The following is a 10,429-nucleotide window of genomic DNA, read 5'->3' as shown; positions in this document are numbered from 1 at the left end:
TAGAGGAACCAGAGATCAAATTGCCAACATTCATTGAATCATAGAGAAAGCAAGGGAATTTCAGAAAAACGTCTACCTCTCCTTCATTGACTATAGGGCATTCCATGTGGCACTAGTGGTAAGGAACTCGCCTTCCATTTCTAGGAGACTTAAGAGATGTGGGTTCGATCCCCGGGTCAGGAAGATCCCCTGGAGAAGGAAATGGCAACCCACTCCAGTATTCTTGCCTGAAGAATTCCACGGACAGAGGAGCCTGGCAGGTTGTAGTTCATACAGTTGCACAGAATTGGATACGACTGAAATGACTTTGCTTAGCAAAGTCTTTGACTATGTGGTTCAGAACGAACTGTGGAAAATTCTAAGATATGGGAATGCCAGCCAACCTTGCCTGTCTCCTGAGAAACCTGTATATGGGTCAAAAAGCAACAAGTAGAACTGGGCATAGCACAACTGACTGGTTGTGAATTGGGAAAGAAGTACAATAAGGATGTGTATTGTTACTCGGCTTATTTAATTTCTATGCAAGGCTACAGTTTTTCCAGTAGTCATGTATGGATGTGAGAGTTGGACCATAAAGGAAGCTGAGCACAGAACAATTGATGCTTTTGAACTGTGGTGCTGGAGAAGACTCTTGAGAGTCCCTTGGACTGCAAGGAGATCCAACCAGTCCGTCCTAACGGAGATCAGTCCTGGATGTTCATTGGAGGAACTGATGTTGAAGCTGAAACTCCAATACTTTGGCCACCTGATGCGGAGAGCTGACTCATTTGAAAAGACCCTGATGATGGGAAAAATTGAGGGCAGGAGGAGAAGGGGACGACAGAGGATGAGATGGTTGGATGGCATTACCGACACAATGGTCATGGTTTTGGGTGGACTCTGGGAGTTGGTGATGGACAGGGAGGCCTGCTGTGCTGCAGTTCATGGGGTCACAAAGAGTTGGACACAACTGAACTGAACTGAACTGAATGCATAGTACATCATGCAAAATGCTAGGCTGGGTGAATCAAAGCTATAATCAAGACTGCTGGGAGAAATATCAACAACCTCAGATACATAGATGATATCACTCTAATGGCAAAATGTGAAGAGGAACTAAGAAGCCTCTTGATGAGGGTAAAAGAGGAGAGTGGAAAAAGCGGCTTGAAACACAACATTAAACAATCTAAGATCATAGCACCTGGTCCCATCTCTTCATGTCAAATAGATGGGGAAAAAGTGGAAGTAGTGACAGATTTTCTTTACTTGGGTTCCAAAATCACTGCAGACAGTGAAATTAAAAGATGCTTCCTCCTTAGAAGGAAAGCTGTGACAAACCTAGAAAGCATGTTAAAAAGCAGAGACATCCCTTTGCTGGCAAAGGCCCATCTAGTCAAAGCTATGGTTTTTCCATTAGTCATGTATGGATGTGAGAGTTGGACCATAAAGAAGGCTGAGTGCTGAAGAACTGATGCATTTAAGTTGTGCTGGAGAAGACTCTTGAGTGTCCCTTGGAGATCAAACCAATCAATCCTAAAGGAAATTAATCATGAAAATTCATTGGAAGGACTGATGCTGGAGCTCCAATACTTTGGCCACCTGATGCAAAGAGCTGACTCATAGAAAAGACCCTGATGCTGGGAAAATTAAAGGCAAAAGGAGAAGGGGATGGTAGAGGATGAGATGATTAGATACCATCACTGACTCAATGGACATGAATTTGAGCAAAGTTTGGGAGATGGTGAAGGAAGTTTGGAAGTTTGGAAGATGGAGCCTGGTGTGCTGCAGTCCATGGGATCACAAAGAATAGGACATGACTTAGCGACTAAACAACAACAAGAGAAGTTTTAAATCAAACATACTAGTAAACTTTGCTATTATCTCTCAAAATTAAAAAATGTTCATTTGACCTAAAAATTAATTCTATGAAAGAATTGTGCATGTGTGTACATCAGTAACTAATTAACTATAGCATTATTAGTGTGACAAGAAATAAAATTATCCTAAATGCCCACCAACAGGAAGATGGTTACATGAATCACATTATAACCATTCTATGGAATTTCATATAGTTGTTAAAAAGCTACATAGAGTTAAAAGAATGAAGTGGGAATGTGTATGTGTGTATGTCTATACATAGACAGGGCAATATACATATACACATATTTATTTATATGTATTTAGAATGTGGGATGTGGAGCTGAAAGACTCAGTTTTTTGTCCAGGCTATGCAACCTTGAATGTATCTCCTAACTCTTCTAATCCTGAAGTTCTACAACTCAGAAGTATTTAATGATATATGTATATAAAATAGTTTGTATCTTCTAATCCCCAAACTCCCAATTCATCTCTCCCTTGTCCTCATCTCCCTTGCAGCCACAGTCTACTCTCTATGTTGTGAGTCTGTTTCTGTTTGTAAATATGTACATTTGTGTCATACTTTATATTCCACATATAAGTGATATATGGTATTTGTTTTTCTCTTTCTGTGTATGATTATCTCTAGATCCATTCATGTAGCTGCACATGGTATTAATTTCATTCTTTTTAATGGCTGCATAATACTCCATTATGCACATGTATATAGTCTTCTTTATCCATTAATCTGTCAATGGGCATTTGGTTGTTTCCATATTTTGACTGTTGTAAATAGTGCTGCTATGAACATAAGAGTACATATACCTTTAAAAATCTTTTTATTTACTTATTTTTATAATTTTTATTAGAGTATAGTTGATTTTACAGTGTTTTCTTACTTTCCGCTGTACAGCAAAGTGAATCAGTTATATATATATATATATATATATATATATATATATATATATATATCAGTTCTTTTTTAGATTTTCCCATATTCGTCATTACAGAGTATTTTTTGTTTGTTTGTTTTTAATTAATTTATTTTAATTGGAGGCTAATTACTTTACAATATTGTAGTAGTTTTTGCCATACATTGACATGAGTCAGCCATGGGTGTACATGTGTTCCCCATCCTGAACCCCCCTCCCACCTCCCTCCCCATCCCATCCCTCTGGGTCATCCCAGTGCACCAGCCCTGAGCACCCTGTCTCATGTATCGAACCTTGACTGGAGATCTGTTTCACATATGATAATACACATGTTTCAATGCTATTCTCTCAAATCATGCCACCCTTGCCTTCTCCCACAGAGTCCAAAAGACTGTTCTTTATATCTGTGTCTCTTTTGCTGTCTCACATATAGGGTCATCGTTACCATCTTTCTAAATTCCGTATATATGCGTTAGTATACTGTATTGGTGTTTCTCTTTCTGACTTCCTTCACTCTGTATAATAGGCTCCAGTTTCATCCACCTCATTAGAAGTGATTCATATGCATTCTTTTTAATGGCTGAGTAATACTCCATTGTGTCATTGCAGAGTATTGAGTAGAGCTCTCTGTGTTATACAGTAGGTCCTTGCATGCATGCTCAGTCACTTCAGTCGTGTCAGACTCTTTGAAACTCTGTGGACTATAGCCCACCAGGCTCCTCTGTCCATGGGATTCTCCAGGCAAGAATACTGGAGTGGGTTGCCATGCCCTCCTCCAGGGGATCTTCCTGACCCAGGGATTGAACCCATGTCTCCTGCATTGCAGGTGGATTCTTTACCCACTGAACCACCTGGGAAACCCACAGTAGGTCCTTATTAGTTACCTATTTTATATATAGTAGAGTGTATATGTCAATCCCAAGCTTCCAATTTATCCCTCTCCCCCTTTCCCCTCAGGTAACCATAAGCTTGTTTCCTAAATCTGTAGCTCTATTTCAGTTTTGTAGGTAAGTTCATTTGTGCCAGTTTTTTTTTTTATTTAGATTCTACATACAAGTGATATTATACAATATTTGTCCCTCTCTGTCTGACTTACTTCACTCAATATGACAATCTCTAGGTCCATTTGCGTTGTACCAATGACACTATTTCATTTTTTATGGCTGAGAAATATTCAAGCGTATATGTGTACTGCATCTTCATTATCCATTCCTCTGTTGATGGACATTTAGCTTGCTTCCATGTTCTGGTCATTGTAAATAGTGCTGCAATGAATGTGGGGTGCGTGTATCTTTTTGAGTTTTAGTTTTCTTTGGATATATTCCCGGGAGTGGGATTGCTAGATCATATGGTAGCTATATTTTTGGCTTTTTAAGGAACCTTCTTACTGTTCACCCTAATGGCTGCACCAATTTACATTTCTATGAACAGTGTAGGAGGATTCCCTTTCCTTCACCCCCTCTCTAATATCTATTGCTTGCAGATTTTTGATTAGGGCCATTCTGACCAGTGTGCATGGTTTTGATTTGCATTTCTCTAATAATTAGAGATCTTGAGCATCTTTTCATGTGCTTTTTAGCCATCTTTATGTCTTCTTTGGAGAAATGTCTGTTTAGATCTTCTGCTCATTTTTTGATTGGATTGTTTGTGGGGTTTTTTTTTGACATAAGATGTTTGTATATTTTGGAGATTAATCTCTGTAGGTTGCTTCATTTGCAGATATTTTCTCCTATTCTGTGAGTTGTCTTTTCATTTGGTTTATAGTTTCCTTTGCTGTGCAAAAGCTTTTTGAATTAGAGTTTTCTCCATATATATGCTCAGAAATGGGATTACTGGATCACGTGGGCACTATTTTTAGTTTTTTGAAGAACCTTCCTACTGCCCTCCAAAGTGGCTGCACCAATTTATATTCTCACAACAGTGTGGGAGGGTTCCCTTTTCTCTACACCCTTGCTAACATTTTTTTATTTGTAGAATTTTTGATGATGGCCATTCTGACCAGTGTGAGGTTATATCTCACTATGATTTGATTTGTGGTTTTCTCTAATAATTAATGATTTTGAACATCTTTTTTAGGTGCCTGTTGGTCATCTGTATATCTTCTTTGGAAAAATGCCTATTAAGGGCTTCTGCCCACTGTTTGATTGGGTTATTTTTTTGTTGTTGTTATTGTTGTTTTTGTTATTGAGTTATATGAGCTGTTTGTACATTTTGGATATTAACCTCTATTAGTTGCATCATTTTCAAATATTTTTGCCCATTCAGTAGGTGTCTTTTCATCTTGTTTATGGGTTCCTTTGCCATGCAAAAGCTTGTAAGTTTGATCAGGTCTCATTTGTTTATTTTTGTTTTCATTTCTATTGTCTTGAAAGACAGACCTAAGAAAACAGTGGTATGATTTATGTTAGGAATGTTTTGCCTATGTTCTCTTCAAGGAGTTTTATGGTGTCATGCCTTATGTTTAAGTCTTTAACCCATGTTGACTTTATTTTTCTGTAGAGTGTGAAGGTATACTCTAAGTTCATTCGTTTATAGTGGCTGTCCAACCTTCCCAACACCACTTGCTGCCCTGTCTTTTCCCCACTGTATATTCTTGCCTCCTTTGTTAAAGATTAATTGATGATAGATATGTGGGTTTATTTCTGGGTTCTCTCTTCTGTTCCATTAATCCATGTGTATGTTTTTGTGCCAAATACCTCACTGTTTTGATTACAGTGGGTTTGTAGTATTGTCTGAAGTCTGAGAGGGTTATGCCTCCTGCTTTATTCTTTTGCTTCAGAACTGCTTTGGCAATTGTGGGTCTTTTGTGGGTCCATTTAAATTTTAGGATTATTTGTTCTATTTCTAGTTCTATGAAAAATATCATGGACAATTTGATAGGGATCACATTATATCTGTAGATTACTTTGGGTAGTATGTCCATTTTAATAATATACTTTCAGTCCAAAAGCTTGGGGTGTTTTTCCATTTCTTTGAATCATCTTCAGTTTCCTTTATTAATAGTTTATACTTCTCAGTGTATAAGTTTTTCTCTCCTTGGTCAGGTTGATTCCCAGGTATTTTTTCCTGATGCAATTTTAAAGAGATCGTTTTTCTACTTTCCCTTTCTGGTAATTCATTGCTAATGTAAATAAATACAACCAATTTCTATGTGTTAATCTTATATCTTACTACCTTGCTGAATTCACTTCTCAGTGCTAGTAGTTTTTGTGTGTAGTCTTTAGTATCTTCTATATATAGTACATGTCATTTTGCAAATATTATAATTTTATCTCTTCCCTTACAATTTGGATAGCTTATACTTTTCTTGTATGACTGCTGTGACTAGGACTTCTAGTACTACATTGAATAGACATGGTGAGAGTGGGCATCCTTGTCTTGTTCCAGATTTTAGAGGGGAAGCATTCAGCTAAAAAGCTGAATTTCACCATTGAGTATTATGTTGGCTGTGAATTTGTCATAAACAGCTTTTATTCTGTTGAGCTCTGTTTCCTCTATACTCACTTCGGTAAGAGTTTTTTTAAAACGTATTTTTAATATTTATTACAAATGTTGCAGTCAGTTTGGTACATGCCAACAATCATGCAGTTTTAACATTTAGGAGTGTGAAAAACACTTAATGATTTCCAAAGGGATATATAGGTGTTATGGTCTTCATTTCAGAGAAGCATAAGTGACTGAATTACTGTCTGCTCTTTAGTGTTTCACCTAACCATTCCATTGCCTCATCAAAGCAAGTGCCTTTGGTTACTGAAGTTTTGAATATTTGCTATTTTCCGTCCGTAGCTCAAGTGAATTTGCCATCTCTGAGGGAGTCATGTCCTGTTCCGTTGTCCTGCTTATTTGTAAACCCCCTAAAATGGCTCCTCTCAGCTCTTCTTCCTCCAAATTGGCAACTAACTCTGATTTTGAAATACCACTTTGGTCTTGGTCACCACAATCTACTACATAAATGACTGCATGCGAGTTTGAATAATAATATCAGTTGTCTGCCCTCCCAAATCCTAGACTTGGAATTTAAGGTTTTTGTATATTACCATCTGAATATTAAATCCAATGGTAGGAATAGTAGCAATGACTTCTCCAACCTGTAATCAGTACAAAATTGTGGTTTTTCCTGCTCCATCTAATCCCAAAATTACAATTCTCATTTCCTAGGTTCCAAACAAACTGGAAAAAATGCTTGAGAAAATGTCACCCATGATGAACCACCTGTCCACCCTCATCAACCAAAGCCAGTTCAGCTCCCGGGCAGTTTTCTTAAAAACTTGCTTAGCCTGCAACTTCTTCATTGGACTCCTGGCAGTGCTTGGAGCAAGGGGCCATGGAGACTGCACACCAGGAAACTGGTAAGAGTTTAATTTTATCAAATGCTTTTTCTACATCTGTTGAGATGATCATGTGTTTTTTGTTTTTTGTTGATGTGACGTATCACATTGTTTGATTTGCGTATGTTAAACCATCCTTGTGATCCTGGGATGACTCCAGCTTGGTTGTGGTGTATGATCTATGTGTTGCTGAATTCAGCTTGATAATATTTTGCTGAGAATTTTTGTATCTATATTCGTCCAAGATATTGGCCTGTAATTTTCTTATAGTGTCTTTTTCTGGTTTTGGTATCAGCGTGATGGTGGCTTGATATTGATAGAATGCCTTTGGGAGTGTTCCCTCCTCTTGTATCTTTTGAGAGAGTTTAAGAAGGAGTGGTACAAGTTCTTCTTTGTGTGTTAGGTAGAATTCCCCAGTAAAGCCATCTAGTCCTGGACTTTTGTTTGCAGGGAGGGTTTTTTGTGTTTTTTTTTTTTAATTACAGATTTATTACAGAATTTTTATTACAGATTCTACTTATTGGTCTGTTCAAATTGTCTCTCTTCTTGATTGAGTTTTGGTGGGCTGTGTTTCTAGAAAGTTGCCCAAAGTTGCCCATTTCTTCTAGATTATCCAATTTGTTGGCATATGATAATACTCTCAGATTTTTTTTTCCCTGCAGTATCTGAGTATCTGTTGTTATTTTCCTCTTTTCCCCCCCTTATTTTGTGTATTTAGGTTCTCTCTCTTTTCTTGGTGAGCTGGGCCAGAGGTTTGTCAATTTTGTTTACCTTTTCAAAGAATCAACTTTAAGTTTTATTGATTTTTTTCCAATTTTTAATCTCTATTTTATTTTCCCTTTCATCTTCATTATATCTTTCAGATAACTTTAGGCTTTGTTTGTTCTTCTTTTTCTAATACTTCCACTGGAGAGTTTTATATTCAAGTATTTTTAGACTATAATACACTCTCAAGATGTTAAAGATCAAAATACTCAGAGATGATAAAAATTTTGATTTTAAATGATGGAATATTTCCAGCCATTATCTTGCATCCAGTTAATACATAGGGGGAAAAAGGGACTGCCCTAATGGCTCAGAGATGAAGAACCTGCCTGTCAATGCAGGAGACTCAGGTTTGATCACTGAGTCGAGAAGATCCCCTGGAGAAGGAAGTGACAACCCACTCCGGTATTCTTGCCTGGGAAATCCCATGGATAGAGGAGCCTGGCTGGCTGCAGTCTATGGGGTTGCAAAAGTCAGACACAACTTAACAACTAAACAACAACAACAACAACAAAAGACTATTGTACCTGTCAATAATACCAAATAGAAAAGTGACTTGGATATTAAGAAGTACTGTACTAGCCATTATATCACACTGCCTTTTTAGGCCACCTTCAGGTATCACACACATTAAATTATATGCTTTAGCTTTCCACCTAGCTCTTCTCATCAAAAGAGAATGGAGATAAGTCTGGTCTAGATAAATAATGGTATTTTCCAAAACTACTCTCTAAAACTACTTCTTGTCTGAATATGTTTTTCTTGGGGTCTGGTAAACCATCTTAACCTTAAACTGTGATAGGGCAATTTAATTGGTTTCCTGGTGGAGCATACAGGGATAACTGAAAGACACTGATATTTACAGTCCCAAGTTAAACTATCATCAATCTCACAAAGCATATTGGAAGAATAAGCTACCTAGCCATACAAGAGTTTACTAAAGTTTTGTGCTGTAAAGAGTCTATCAACAAAGGCAATTTTTGAGAGGATGGGGTACTTAGATTGTTATTTCAGTTTCTGAAAAAGTATTTTGAAATAACATCTTTGCTATGGTTACAGGATTTATTGAGTACAGGAGGTACAAGTAGTAACCAGTTACTAGTCTAAGCCTCTGACACTGATGTGATTCAAGTAGAAGTGATGTCAGATGTAATGTCTCTCCTTTTCCTGTGGTATTTAAAGAATTAAAATGGCTTGTTAAAGCTTTAAGTAAATGAGGGCAGGACCAGCAGTGTTCACTGTATGGTTGATTCTATGTGACTTGAGCTGGCTGGATACTTTACTTAGTTTCATCTTCATGCGGTCTGAATTAGCTGAGTGACCAGACATCATCTCTTCTAACATATTCATTTTAAAGAGTGGGAAACCAACATTGAGGTTAACTTGTTGAAGTAACCTACCTCTCTCTTTAAAGAGCTGAACCTCAGATTAAGTTTTCCTGATCTAACCCATTTCTCTACACTGGATAAAATTGCCCCCAGCTCCACTTTTAACCATATCTTTTATGGGTTGAATTGTGTCCCCTCAAAAAATATTTTGCACTCCTAACCCCATGAACCTATGAATGTGACCTTATTTGGGAACAGAGTCATTGAAGATGTAATTACTTAAGACAAGGTCATACTATTAATATAGGATGGGTCCTTAACCATGTGACTGGTGTCCTTATAAGGAGAGTTGGACACAGACATAGAGGGAAGATAGCCACATGAAGGCAGAGTCAGAGATTAGAGTTACACTGCCACAAGCCAAGGAGCACTTGAGGCTCCCAGGAGCTGGACCAGGTAAGGAAGGATCCTCCCATAGAGGCTGTAGGAGGATGTGGCCCTGCCAACACCTTAATGGCAGTCTTCTAAAGTGGGAAGACAGTTCATTTCTGTTGCATTAAATGTGTGGTGCTTTGTTACAGCAGCCCTAGGAAATTAATGCAACATGTAAAAATTAATACTGTGGCCTTGTGTGAAGGTACCATGTTTATGCCATAGCTGGTAGCCAGATTTCAGCACTCTAGGCAACAGGTGATTCGTAGTTAGCATTGGGTTTTATCGATTGAACCAGAAGGTCTGATGCTTTCATAAACTGCACCTCTGACATCTTCATACTAGAAACAGTTAGTCTTTTAATAACTTTAATACATACTTTTTAAATGCTTATATAATTAATTCTATTGGACATTCTATTTATAGTGACTAAAATGTGGACACAGCTTGGTGAGTATACATATTGGCTCAGTGTTTGAAAAGGTCTGATTACTCTAGATTGCCTAATAGCCGTGTATTTCACCATTTTTCACACTCTGAGAGCTGCCACCAAGGAAGTAGCTCTTCTATTAATTGTCACAACTCTTATCGGAGTTGTCTCTACTTCTGTTTTAAGAGCAATATTAATGATTATAAAGGGTGTACCTATGTATGATTGACCAGGTGGACTTCATTGTAGTGAAGCGCACTGTGATTTACCCAGTTTATCTAATAAATGGCTCCAGAGCTTCTGTGTTCAGAATAGAGTGGGGAATAGCATTGACATTGCCTCCCCTATAAATACATGACTTAACATGAGCAGTGAGTT

At 37.7% G+C, this 10,429-nt stretch overlaps 1 pseudogene; it reads right to left on the bottom strand.

The window, feature by feature from the left end:
* Nucleotides 1-6,450: 6,450 nt before the first annotated feature.
* Nucleotides 6,451-6,970, bottom strand: LOC129621515 (ADP-ribosylation factor-like protein 1; annotated as a pseudogene).
* Nucleotides 6,971-10,429: the final 3,459 nt, after the last annotated feature.

This window comes from Bubalus kerabau, chromosome 10, assembly GCF_029407905.1.
Source record: "Bubalus kerabau isolate K-KA32 ecotype Philippines breed swamp buffalo chromosome 10, PCC_UOA_SB_1v2, whole genome shotgun sequence".
In the NCBI taxonomy this organism is placed as follows: domain Eukaryota; kingdom Metazoa; phylum Chordata; class Mammalia; order Artiodactyla; family Bovidae; genus Bubalus; species Bubalus kerabau.
The sequence above is the reverse complement of the archived record's forward strand: the minus strand, read 5'-3'. Positions and strand labels throughout refer to the sequence as shown.